The sequence below is a fragment of the Symphalangus syndactylus genome, chromosome 6 (genome assembly GCF_028878055.3).
Source record: "Symphalangus syndactylus isolate Jambi chromosome 6, NHGRI_mSymSyn1-v2.1_pri, whole genome shotgun sequence".
Taxonomy (NCBI): Eukaryota; Metazoa; Chordata; class Mammalia; order Primates; family Hylobatidae; genus Symphalangus; species Symphalangus syndactylus.
This window is the reverse complement of record NC_072428.2, coordinates 69224063-69237706: the sequence shown is the minus strand read 5'-3', so window position 1 is coordinate 69237706 and position 13644 is coordinate 69224063. Positions and strand designations below refer to the sequence as shown.

Here is a 13644-nt window from a genome sequence, read left to right as displayed (position 1 = left end):
GATCTAGATACCATTTGACCCAGGAATCCCATTACTGGGTATATAATCAAAGGATTATAAATAATTCTATTATAAAGACACATGCACAAGTATGTTTACTGCAGCACTATTTACAATAGCAAAGACTTGGAACCAACCCAAATGCCCATCAATGATAGATTGGATAAAAAACAATTGGCACATATACACCATGGAATACTATGCAGCTATAAAAAATGAGTTCCTGTCCTTTGCAGGGACATAGATGAAGCTGGAAGCCATCATTCTCAGCAAGCTAACACAGGAACAGAAAACCAAACACCACATGTTCACACTCATAAGTGGGAGTTGAACAATGAGAACAGATGGACACAGGGAGGGGAACATCACACGCCAGGGCCTGTTGGAGGGTGGGCAGCAAGGGAGGGAGAGCATTAGGACAAATATCTAATGCATGCCGGGCTGAAAACCTAGATGACGGGTTGATAGGTGCAGCAAACAACCATGGCACATGTACACCTACATAACAAACCTGCACATTCTGCACATGTATCCCAGAACTTAAAGTAAAATAAAAAAAAGAAAGGATGCTTCTATATAATCTACTTTTCTTAAAAAGTGCTTATCAATTTCCTGCAAGCAACATTACAACCAATACTCTTCATATTTGAGGAAGACGTTACTATTCATCAAAATCCATTTTTGGCCAGGCACGGTGGCTGATGCCTATAATCCCAGTACTTTGGGAGTCCTAGGTGCGCGGATCACGAGGTCAAGAGATCGAGACCATCCTGGCCAACATGGTGATCCCCTGTCTCTGCTAAAAGTACAAAAATTAGCCGGGCGTGGTGGCGGGCACCTGTAATCTCAGCTACTTGGGAGGCTGAGGCAGGAGAATGGCATGAACCCAGGAGGCAGAGGTTGCAGTGAGCTGAGATCGTGCCACTGCACTCCAGCCTGGAGACAGAGTGAGACTCCATCTAAATAAAAAGAAAAAGAGAAAGAAAAAGAAAAGAAAAAAAAACCACACACTTTCTTTTCTTCCTACTTTTGTTCTGGTATTCTTTGGAGACGGTTTGCAAGAAATCTAGTTCCATTACTATAGAGCTATGCCTCACTTTGAACTCTAAACATTGTTAGTCTGATCACAGTTTTGTTAAATCTGGATGTCTTAAGTCTCTAAAAACCCCAAACACCCCAGGAACAAGTATTACTCACCAATTATGGTATCAAAAATGAGCCACTGTCTCTGAGTTCACTTACTTGTTCTATAAACATCAATCATACACCGTGCATCAAGTTAAGCTTTGTTCTGCTCTAGAAGAGCTCACAGTCTAACCAAATACAAATTCCAAAAGAGCTTTAAGGAAAGGCAACATCTTTGGAAGTCATTAATAACCTCTCAAGGGGATGGCTTCAATGGGCAGTCTGCTTTTGGAGCCTATTTCCCATTCGTTAGTTAAAACATTGATCCTATGCTTTCCCATTGTGCCTCATACATGTTCTATCTCCTGTGATATGATGGCAGTAATTTAGGAGCATCCTCTGAAAAGAAAAAAACATTTGTAGAAATGTAACTTATAAGACTCTTTCCCCCAAATTCTGACTTATAAATACCTCTTTCATATACTCATAGAGCCTAGAGCATTATATAGTATGTTATAATTATATTATAATTGTGCAATTACTTATCTGTCCCCTCTCCTAGAAGTGAGCCCCTGGGGCACGTTATGATTTATCCAAACTCAGTTCCTAGTATAGTGTTTGAAATTGTCGGTGTACTCACAGAAAACCTGGGAAAGAAAAGGAAAAGGAAGGGAGGGAGCAAAGGAGAAGGTAAGGATGATGACTATCATTAGTGTGAGTCAGATTATTCTGCACAATTTCTTCTATTTGGCACCTGGGAGGCTCCCCATTCAAAGGTGTGGTCAGTCTTACACAGAATTTGCAGATGGCTCAGCACAAGGACCTCAGCTATCAGCTAAATCAGGATAAATATTTTGTAAAAACTGGGAATAAATGCCTTTCATTAGATGAGCAAATAATACTGAAGTCTTGTTAATATTTTATGTTAAATTCTATGACGTGATACTGCATAAATATCATAGCTGCTAGAAACAATACTGAGATTCTAACCTTAGGTTTTGCTTTGTTTTTAATTTAAAATGTTATCAATTTGTCATATCTTAGTGCTGAATTTTATGCCCGCGAAATTCATATGTTGAAGCCCTAACCCCAGTACCTCAGAATGTAACTGTATTTGGAGACAGGAACTTTGAAGAGGTGATTAAAGTAAAATGCTGTCAGGGTGGGCCATAATCCAATCTGACTGGCATTCTTGTAAGAATTGGAAATTTAGATAAATGAAGAGAAGCCAGGTGTGTGTGCATGCAGAGGAAACACCAAGGGAGTAGTCAATGAGAAGGCAGCTATCTGTATGCGAAGAAAACAAGCCTCAGAAGAAACTGAACCTGCTGACACATTGATCTTGGGCTTCTCGTCCTTAGAACTATGAAAACAAGGCCAGGCATGGTGGCTCATGCCTGTAATCCCAGCACTTCGAGAAGCCGAGGCAGGTGGATCACCTGAGCTCAGGAGTTCGAGACCAGCCTGGCCAACATGGTGAAACCTTGTCTTTACTAAAAATACAAATTTTAGCCAGGCATGGTGGCAGGCACCTGTAATCACAGCTACTTGGGAGGCTGAGGCAGGAGAATTGCTTGAACCCAGGAAGCGGAGGTTGCAGTGAGCTGAGATCATGCTACTACACTCCAGCCTGGGCAACAAGAATGAAACTTTGTCCCGAACAAACAAACAAACAAAAACATGAAAACAATTCATTTCTGTTGTCTCAGCCACCAGCCTATGCTATTTGGTTATGACAGCCCTAAAAAACTAATACACTTAGCATTGATCTCAAGCTACAATCATTGAGACTAATCCTGGTTCTTCCACTAGCCAGCAGTTACTTTTTAAAAATTTAACTTAAAAACTTGAATGAATATCCATCATGGATGACACTACTAAAAAACAAACAAACAAACAAATAAACCACAAAAATGAATAAATAAATGAATGGCATGAGTTATGAATTACAAATATCTAAAAAAAAATTTCAAGTTAAAACTGAAAAGAAGTCTACCGTATGGTCCTGGATAAATCTCTTATCTTAGGAGGATCTGAGTTGTCTCGTTTCTAAAATAAGGCTATTGGAAAAATAACTTATTTTATCCCTTAAAATTTAGGAGCTTGGAATTTACTGTTAAGCACATCACTGATAATGTTGGTGATGATGATGATCATGATGATGATGATGGCAAAAGGCAAAGAAATTAAAGCCAGAATTTTATCAGAAAGTATAGAAAGAAAGTAGAAAGTATAGAAAGAAAGTAGAAAGTATAGGTTTTCTGCTCCTTCCATTTGACAGAAAGCCTCATCTTCTCATGCATCACCAGCCTCATCCCTGAGACACCATGCTGAAGGTGAAGGCAAAAGTCAATGGATTTGGCCATATTGGGCACCTGGTCACCAGGGCTGCTTTTAACTCTGGTAAAGTAGATGTTGTCACCATCAATGACCCCTTCATTGACCTCAACTACCCCTTCATTGACCTCAACTACATGATCTACTTGTTCCAGTATGATTCTACCCATGGCAAATTCCATGGCACCATCAAGGCTGAGAATGGGAAGCTTCTCATCAAGGGAAATCCCATCACCATCTTCCAGGAGCGAGATCTCTCCAAAATAAAATGGGGTGATGCTGGGGCTGAGTACATGGTGAAGTCCACCAGCATCTTCACCACCATGGAAAAGGCTGGGGCTTACTTGCAGGGAGGAGCCAAAAAGGATCATAATCTCTGCTCCCTCTGCTGACGCCCCCATGTTCATGATGGGCGTAAACCGTGAGAAGTATGACAACAGCCTCGAGATCATCAGCAATGCCTCCTGCACCACCAACTGCTTAGCACCTCTGGCCAAGGTCATCCATGACAACTTTGGTATTATGGAAGGACTCATGACCACAGTCCATGCCATTGCTGCCACCCAGAAGACTGTGGATAGCCCCTCTGGGAAACTGTGGTGTGATGGCCGCAGGGCTCTCCAGAACATCATCCCTGCCTCTCCTGGTGCTGCCAAGGCTGTAGACAAGGTCATCCATGAGCTGAACAGGAAGCTCACTGGCAAAGCCTTCCGTGTCCCCACCACCAATGTGTTGGTAGTGGACCTCACCTGCCATCTGGAAAAACCTGCCAAATATGATGACATCAAGAAGTGGTGAAGCAGGCATCAGAGGCCCCCTTCAAGGGCATCCTGGGCTACACTGAGCACTAGGTAATCTCCTCCAACTTCAACAGTGACACCCACTCTTCCACCTTTGATGCTGGGGCTGGCATTGCCCTCAACAACCACTTTGTCAAGCTCATTTCCTGGCATGACAATGAATTGGCTACAGCAATAGGGTGGTAGACCTCATGGCACACATGGCCTCCAAGGAGTAAGACCCCTGGACTGCCAACCCCAGTGAGAGCATGAGAGGAAGAGAGAGGCCTTCACTGCTGGGGAGTCCTTGCCACACTCAGTTCCGCACCACACTGAGAATCTCCCCTCCTCACAGTTTCCATGCAGATCCCCTGAAGAGGGAGGGGCCTAGGGAGCCCCTCCTTGTCATGAACCATCAATAAAGTCCTCTGTGCTCAGCCAAAATTAAAAAAAAGAAAGTAAAAAGTATAAGAAGACCTTAGAATAAACAGATGGCACATGTTTGCCTTGACTTAAAGATATGATTAGAAACCAACATTGTTAGCCTGAGGAGAGAAAAGTTGCAAATCTATAATGCAATTGTATTTTATCACAATAGGCTAGGTTTACTACATTTAAAAACAATGTCCAAATCTCAGCATCCAAAAAATAATTGATATATTTCTCTTTTTCATTGTAAATTTCAGGTCAGCACAGCTCATACTAGTAACTCAGGCATCCACTCTGATAAGGGTTTAATCTTCAACAATTACTCTGGCAGAGAAAGAGATGGGAGCAAATTAATCATGGCTCTTTAAATTTCTGCTCGGAAGCAGCCATATGCCACTTTCATTCAGATTTCATGAGGAAAAGTGAAGCACATGAGTATGCCTAACATCAAAGTTAGTGGGAATCCAATTTTTTCTATGTGATGGAAAGGACAGGAATGAAATATTTGGCAATAGACTGGTGATGATTGACAGCCAAACTGGTGAAGGATGCTCACAAAATTTGATTGTGTTTACGGGTAAACATAATTTGGAAATTTTAATCTATTAAACCTAGGAAACTCTGCTTGAAGTTTGAAAGAGTTAATTTAACCACAAGAAGGAGGAGATGGAGAAGGAGGAGGAGACTTATCTCTCATATTAAGAAATAAATTTATGAAGTTCTTTACCTCAAGAGTTGCTACAGACTAAAAAATGCTTCAGAAAAAGTCTAAATTAGTGCATGAAATTGACTCCATGTCAACTGAGAATTAAAAATTTTAAGATATCTCAACATTCCTAGTTGCTGAATCACTCAGTTGTTTTTTTATTTGTTGTTTTGGTTGGTTGGTTAGTTGGTTGGTTGGTTGGTTGGTTAGTTAGTTTTGTAAACAAGTAAGCTTGGTATTAACACAATGTGCTAATTTAGTGGTGACAACATTACTGGGTATCCATAAAACAAATATAGTGTGTCTTGAAATTTGAATTTTCTGTGAGCCCATGTTTTACCTATTCAATTTGTGAAAGGAGACAGTCCACTTTGTAGCCTAAAATACATTAGGGGTAAAAAATCCAGGGAAGCCACCATCATTGTTTAGTATATAAATTGCCTGAATGCCTATTAAGTGCAGTCTCTCTGCTAGGCACTTTTCATACACTATCAAGTGTACTCTTCTCCTCAACCTAGAGATGTAAAGAGCAGTGATCCTGAACTGTTCTCAAAGGCTTGTAGGGTCACGATTCACAGACATGAAACCATCCTCTCTCTCCTGGAAAAAATTAAGTTTGATCAAGTCACTTGTGGCTCTAATCTCGAATATAGTATCAAAGCCTTTCCCAGTGATTACTTAGCTAGGTAACAAAGAAAGATTATAAAAGCATAAGGTCATCTTGCCCTATTGAATTACTGATCAAATCATGTCCATGAACTATGAACTTGGGCAGACTTCTTTTAGTTTCCAGTCCTCATCCTTAGAGAGGGAGGTGATCTTTTTAATAAGTCTTTCAAAAAAATTTTAAAATCTCAAGCAAAAGAAGGCCCAAAAAACATAAATAGGAAATATATATATGTATACACACACACAACACACAGACACCGACACACACACACACACACACACATTTATCTTGAAATCCCAAACTTAAACCATTTGTCTTACAAAAAGAAAAAAAAAATTAATTTGTGTGACAAAGGAAAGAGAGTCTCTTCTGATCATTGTTGAAGAATCCTGGAACAAGTGTTATTGGTTCAATGTTACAGATGAAGAAAGGGAGGTCAAGTCATCAACACAAAATCCAAAACTGATCTCTATTCACTTTCACTTTCTGAATCCTCATCTCCCTTTTTACTTCTTTCTATCAAGCTCAAACACCTGCCTTTTCCTGCTCGCTGCCAGAATTTCCGAATCCAGGATCAGGGAAGTCCCCAATGAGCTGCATTCTCAAGAAATACTGATACACACCTCCCCACCCTCAGGCTTTTCCCAGACCTTTCATTTGTTTCCTAAGGGGTTCTGAGAGACATTTACTTATTAATGTTTGTACCAGGGTTTATATTTTAAAAGAAAATTTGAGATGGTGATTGCTTTTGTTGAAACAAGGAATTCTTCGTGTTTGGACCAAGGAACTTCAATTGGAAAGAAGTGTGAGTGAAGGCTTTTCTGGTGTCCTTGAAATCATACTACCACACTACCAGCCCTCATTGAGCGATGGCTTTACCCTGATTCTTCTAATTCAGATATCAGAAATATACTATTCAAAGATGATTACCCTTGAGAAAGACTCATAAATTAGGAAATTTAAACCAAAAGAAAAGGTTTCAATAATATAGGGCATGCAGGGAATGATTTCAGACACTTAATCCAACCAGTGTTTAAAAGCAGAGAAAAGCCATGAGTACTCCTGTTGTCATCGGCTCAGAGATGAGTCATCTACTTTCTTTGTTTTTTTCTGTCAGTCATTTAGCCTGTGGCTCTCCTCTAATTAAAACTCCCACAGATGTTTCCAGACTGGGTATTGCACTCTTTTGTCACAGCTCACTGAATCTCTACATTGTATAGAGTATGATCTCTTTCAGTTGGTGCTCAGAAGCATTTGAACACAAGACTGGCATAAGGATAATCAGAACTGATCAGAGGCAAATCTGTAGCTAAAGAGATGATATCCAAAGGAAATCGATGCCTACCAAAATTTCCCCTATACTTCAGCTAAAGAAAGACAGGAAAACAAATAGAGAAGCTACTTTCCAGCAAGTTTTGATCCTGCCCTCATTTTCCCATGGCTATGTGGCACACCAACAACACTCCAGTTGAATTTCCTTGTTGGTACTTGTCTGGTCTCTTTTTTTTCCCAAGCATTGCAACTTGATTACCTAAGCCTCATCAACCCACTTAAAAAGCATAAATGGGAATTTCCACTAAACACATTTCCAAAGAATATTCAATATTGTTCATTGAAGTGAATTATCTAATGTATGAAAAATGAAGCAGCTGTGAATTATCTAATGTATGAAAAACACTAGTTAATCCCTTTCACTATCATCAGCCTTCTATTCTAGCCTTTTAATGTTCAGAAAGATATTTAGAATATCGCTCTTTGCTGAGAGCTCTACATACATTTAAAAAGCTAAATCAAATAGATGAGTCTAGAAACTAAATATGATGTGGCAATGGGACATTTTTCTGCGGCTTCTCATTAGATGTCTGGGCTCTAGAGACAAGTTGACCCATAGCTTAATAAATTTCCATAGAAATTTGTTGAAGAATCCTGGAACAAGTGTTATTGGTTCAATGTTACAGATGAAGAAAGGGAGGTCAAGTCATCAACACAAAATCCAAAACTGATCTCTATTCACTTTCACTTTCTGAATCCTCATCTCCCTTTTTACTTCTTTCTATCAAGCTCAAACGCCTGCCTTTTCCTGCTCGCTGCCAGAATTTCCGAATCCAGGATCAGGGAAGTCCCCAATGAGCTGCATTCTCAAGAAATACTGATACACACCTCCCCATCCTCAGGCTCTTCCCAGACCCTTCATTTGTTTCCTAAGGGTTCCTAAGAGACATTTACTTATTAACGTTTGTATCAGGGTTTATATTTAAAAACAAAACTTGAGATGGTGATAGCTTTTGTATGAGCCATTGCAATCAATGTATCATGGATACATGGATACAAAGAAGAAAAAATCTTAGTTCCTGCCCTTATGTTTTTCACCATCTCTCGTCACAGGAAGAGAGAAGTAATAAGTATATTAACCTGTAACTCTACTGGTGACTCTAGAAGGCAGACACTTTGCCAAGTGGTATTAAAAATAATCCTTAGAGAGGAGCATGAAGTGAACTGGTGCTTCCATGATGTTGATAATGTTGTGATTGTTTTTAATGTAGGCATGTACAGTTTGTGCTTTTAAGTGCTCTTTTCTGTATGCATTTCTATATGGATTTTGCCTGTATTCTGTATTTCTATATTCTTTATGCATTATTTTAATTTTAAAAATGCTTTAAAATCCCTTACATGAATTACATATATTTAGCTCTAAATCCAGGATTGTTTCCCAATAACATCTTAGTGATATGTTTACTACTTACCTAAGCATGTTTTTAGACAAGGGGGGATAAAAACAAATGAACAGCAATGAAAACGATGTTTCCTTACTTAATTGCTACAGTATGCCATGCACTAATCAGGCATTAGGCCTTGAAAGCCATAGTGAAGGAAAGAATTGTCTTGGCCACCATAGCTCTCAAACTGAGACTTAGGGCTGGCTGTGCTGTGCTTTCAGGCACGGGGTTCAGGGCGTGAAGGAGTAAGAAAAGAAAAAAGAATCTGAAGACATCTAGGTGAAATATGCTCTTTCCACTTAATTACTAGCCCACACCATTTACTATTATTTTCTGCCCATCTGTTTCACATATTCTGCCCACCTGGACGGCCAAACAGAGCATTCAAATTTCCCAAGCAATTCTAGGTTCTTCTATTCTCACTGATGCTCTGTGCATTTCAATCCTTCAGGTCAGCATCAAGCTGTATGAGGAATCACCAAGCAGTCTCCCAGATCTCCAAGAAGCTATCGCGTGGTAAACACAAATCTATAGGCCAAGCTAGGTAGTGCCCCACATCAATAAAACTAAGAGTTAACTATCTTCTATTATAGAAACTATGGAAAGGCTAGTGAACTCCTCATTAACCTTTTAAGTAATCCCAGTCTGCACTATCATCCTTAGTGCTGCAAGTTGACCCTCAGCTCAACACATTTATAATCAAAGGAGTAAAAACAAAAATCATAACCAGTTTTTATTGTTTAAGATAAAATGGTAACCTTCATGTATTTTAGGAGATGATAAAATATTTTCCTTCGGTCTTATCCTTTTCATTCCCTCTCCATCCCTGCCTCCTTACCTCCCTGTCCCAGCCATCTCCTCTGCTCCCGATTGCTATGTCACTGTTAATAACGCTGTGGTCCCTCGGACTATGAGGCATTCAATGACAGTGCTTTTGTCTTGCTCATCTTGCCTGCACACTGCCTAACACATTGCTCAAAACAGAGTCACTCAATAAATATGGGTTAAATAATGAAGAAAAACATATAAAGACCAAACTATACGAGATTAAGTATATTCCCTAAAACGTAAGAATTTAGTCTGCTAGAAACTTAAAGCCCAGTATAAAAGATTACAAATGGAAATAATGTTATATCTACTTTAATATAACCCCCTTGTTTAACAAGTGAGAATGCAGATAACCAGAAAAGTCAGAGAGACAGCTGGGAAAAAGCCTCCCTCCAGGAGTCACACTAGGTTCACCACCCTGGAAGCAGTGTTTTCTAATTAACTTCCCATTCTCATCACTTGAAGTTTTGGTATTGCCTCAGCCAGACACCCAAAATGTTCTCATGATTTTTTTTTCTCTGATTTGCTTTTTGTCAGTTAAGTAACTTTGATTTTGCTTTTATTTTGTTTCATGAGTCAGACTCCTCTCAATAACTGTAGTGACCTTTTCTCAACTTTCCGGCTACTTCTCATTTGTTTAAACATTCTCTAAGTTGCCTACATTCCAACTGTTTATTCATGTTTAAGATAGAACGCTGTTAAAAACTGTGTCTATTAAAAGAGGAGTTAGAAGCCCTATCCCGAAATGTGATGTGAGTTAGTGGAGAAGAAGGAAAAAGGGAAGTGTCCCAGGCTGGTGAAGTAACTCACCAGAGCCTGGAGGATGCCAAGTCAGACAGGACACACACAGGAAATCTTGATAAGCAGCCCCCAAAGACATTTGTTGCAAAAGAATAAAAATACATGAATGAGAGGGCTCATCTGGAGCATCTTTCCAAAATGTAAGCAATGTAAAAGTGAAACAAGGTCTAAAGCTGGTAAATTCATTCAAATATTTATTTCTTCAACTAACATTTCGAAATCACGTTTATTTTTTACCAAATCTTATACCAGATAACTGGGTTATAGTAGAAAGAAGTCAATCCCCTCTTCAAGGAGTTTAGGTTAAAGGAACAAAGGAATGTTAGATAAAATTTCCCAGATGTACTGATGTTGAGCAAGGGTCTAGTTTTATTTCAAACTGACAATAAGAGCACTCACTTCAAAGAAAGCCGATTCAAATGTTGCTTCTGCAAAGAGTGTCTTTCTAGCAAAAGCCAAAATAAATGAAAATGACAAAAAATTCTTATCTTGATAAGAGTGTTAGTCTAGGTACTAGAAAGGAATGTCTGCTAAAGTTTTTGATCTATTCACAAGATTTTAAGTTTGTAATACTATCATACATGTATCAGCTTTGTAGGCTAAACTCTAACTTCACTGATTGGGATGTTAATCAGAAATATTACTAATTGATAAAGAACGATTCTTAAAGTATCAAAAAGTATTAATGTTTTGCTCAGGTTTGAGACATTTGTTTCTTTCTCACTACCTAAAATTTCTCCTATTAAATGGTGAGACATATATACTGAAATTAGAACATATATTGTCTATCATGAATATAGATAGTGACCGGAGCTTTTTGTGACTGATAAGAATTATTAGTAAAAGTGAAAAACAACAGTATAAAGTGTTCAATGTTTGTTTCATTGAGTCATAAAGATACATGATCAGTGTCCTCACTGGGAGAATGTCAATGGTTTTCTGTTCTTTGCCACAACCTAGATGAAATATTCTCTCAACTAACATATTCTCTTCACTCTTACTCTCATACTCAGGTATTATTTTCATCAGATATTCTTTTACTCTGCTAGTGGCAAAAAGTTCCGTGTGGTCAGAGAGACGTGGTTTTAATATCTGCCCCACCACTTAACCAGGTTTGGATATTGGAAAGCTATTTAAACTTTCTGAACATCTCTTTCCCCGTTTCTAAAATGGAAATAATTTCCCATCAAATAGAATTGTTTGAAGGTTACAAAACATAGGTATATAATGTATTACTCTCACAAAGTAAGCATTCAATAAATTATAATTACTTTAATTATATCATCATTATCATTATCATCACCATCACCATCATCACCACCACCACCACCATCATCATCATCATCGTCATTTTTTTCAGCCACTGTGAGTATTCTCTGCCCATTGCATGAAGTAAACATCAAAGAATCTTAGGTTTGATTCTTTGCTTCAAAACTTAGTAGCTTTGAAATGAGGGGAGATTATTTAATGTTCTCATTTGAATTTCTCATCTATAAAATTGGGATAAAGAAAGGACTACATCACTGTATTGTAGTGACAACTAATTTAAATAATATGAGTGAAATATCTACTATTGTATGGAGTAGGTTCTCACTAAATGACATTTCCTTTACCCAATATTGGCATTAAATTTGTTGATTTGTAAGTTTCATTAGTGTGAGGCAGTCCCCTAGGGCCTGCTCATCCCTGGAGAAGGTAATCAAATCACATTACAGATCCTGCAAAACTGCAGACAGGATCAGGGTCTCTCGTTAAGATTTATTCACTCAAGAAGCTCCATGCCATGAAATAATTTGTTCCTGGTTTAAACCAAGTGTAAATATATTAAAAATAAATGAAAATGACAGTATGTATATATAGTAACTGAGTTCCATGTGTATGCCTAAAAGGGGAAAAAGATAATGGTTAGAAAATTCCTGTGAATAGAGTCAAGGGGAGAGTTTCATTTGAAGTCCAGTTGGCTGCTAATCACAAGACTCATTTCTCACAGGTACACATCCTTCCTCACCAATTCCCTGGCTCACTCCCACGTCCTGTGCATTGGGATCTCTGTTCCAGGCCCCAGCCATTATGAACTACCTGCTATTTTCTGATGATTTTGTGATCCTGCATTTCAATGCCTCTGTACCCTCTACTCCCTCTGTCAGAAGTAGCTCTATACCCCTTTCACTTACCTTTCTTCTCTACCTACATACCTTTTACAACTCAGGTGAAATATCAACTTCCTCTAAAAAGACTTTCTTCTCCCATTCCATTAACCTCCTTCCTCTGTGTTTCTTTGTCCTCTATCTTGACCTTTACTATTGACATCCCATACAACATATGTTATTCTGCAACTCTTCTAAGCATTAGAATTCTTTTGGTGTAGGCACTTGGTCTTATCTGTCCATTTACAATTTTGTTGGTTCTTCAAGGTGCAGCTCAGCTCAAATAACACAGCTCCACTGACACTTGACTATGAAGCTTTTCTAAAATAACCAGGTATCTGGGCTTTAGACTTGATTGTATATCCCGGTCTTCCATTTATTAATTTTCATCTTTGATTGGTCACTCACAGACTTCAAGGTTCTTTCTTAAAAATTTTCGTCTGTAAAATAAAGATACGTCATTTATCTTACTGAATAATTGTAAATGGCCAAAACAACATATAGGGCAAAGTATCTAGTGTCTAATTGATGCTAAATAATCCTAATAATTATTTCTATTCTTCTCAGAATGTTTTTGGCATTTTTATTGTATCAATTATTTCACATATTATACCACATTTTGCCTTGTATTATTAGTGTCTATGCATTTGTCCTCTCCTTGTCATTGGATTTTAGATTATGCTCAGATGTTCTTTCTTAAGCATGTGTCTCTGCATGTGTGTATGTGTTTTTTTTAGCAGAATTTATCCATGGCATAAACCCAATAAATGTGCACTGAGGTTCTCATCAGAAAAGAGGGTGGTGTCGAGATTTAAACTAAGGTAGGTAAACATGAGAAACACACAAACATTCAAGAATTCTGTATAAACAAGCACAAAATATGTCTCAGTAAACATTAACATACTATATGAACTGTAGAATGTTAGGCAAACACTAAGAATTATTATTAGAAGTAGGATAAAATTTGAGTTAAAATCGTGCCTGTTCTATAGTTACCATTAAGAGTTCATTTCATAACTTCTTCCATTGCTTTCTTTCTGTAAGAAGTGGGAAAGGATGACTTCCAGATGAGGGAAATTAAGTTTCTGGGTCAATTTTTATCAAG

The 13644-nt window shown here is 38.3% G+C and overlaps 1 long non-coding RNA gene and 1 pseudogene across 1 annotated transcript in view; one reads left to right on the top strand and one right to left on the bottom strand.

Annotated features, from left to right (window-relative positions):
• The window catches only part of LOC134737019 (uncharacterized), a 94722-nt gene that overhangs the window by 15138 nt on the left and 65940 nt on the right, over positions 1-13644 (bottom strand). The gene's annotated exons all lie outside the window — the stretch shown is intronic.
• LOC129483934 (glyceraldehyde-3-phosphate dehydrogenase-like) lies at positions 3453-4515 on the top strand (annotated as a pseudogene).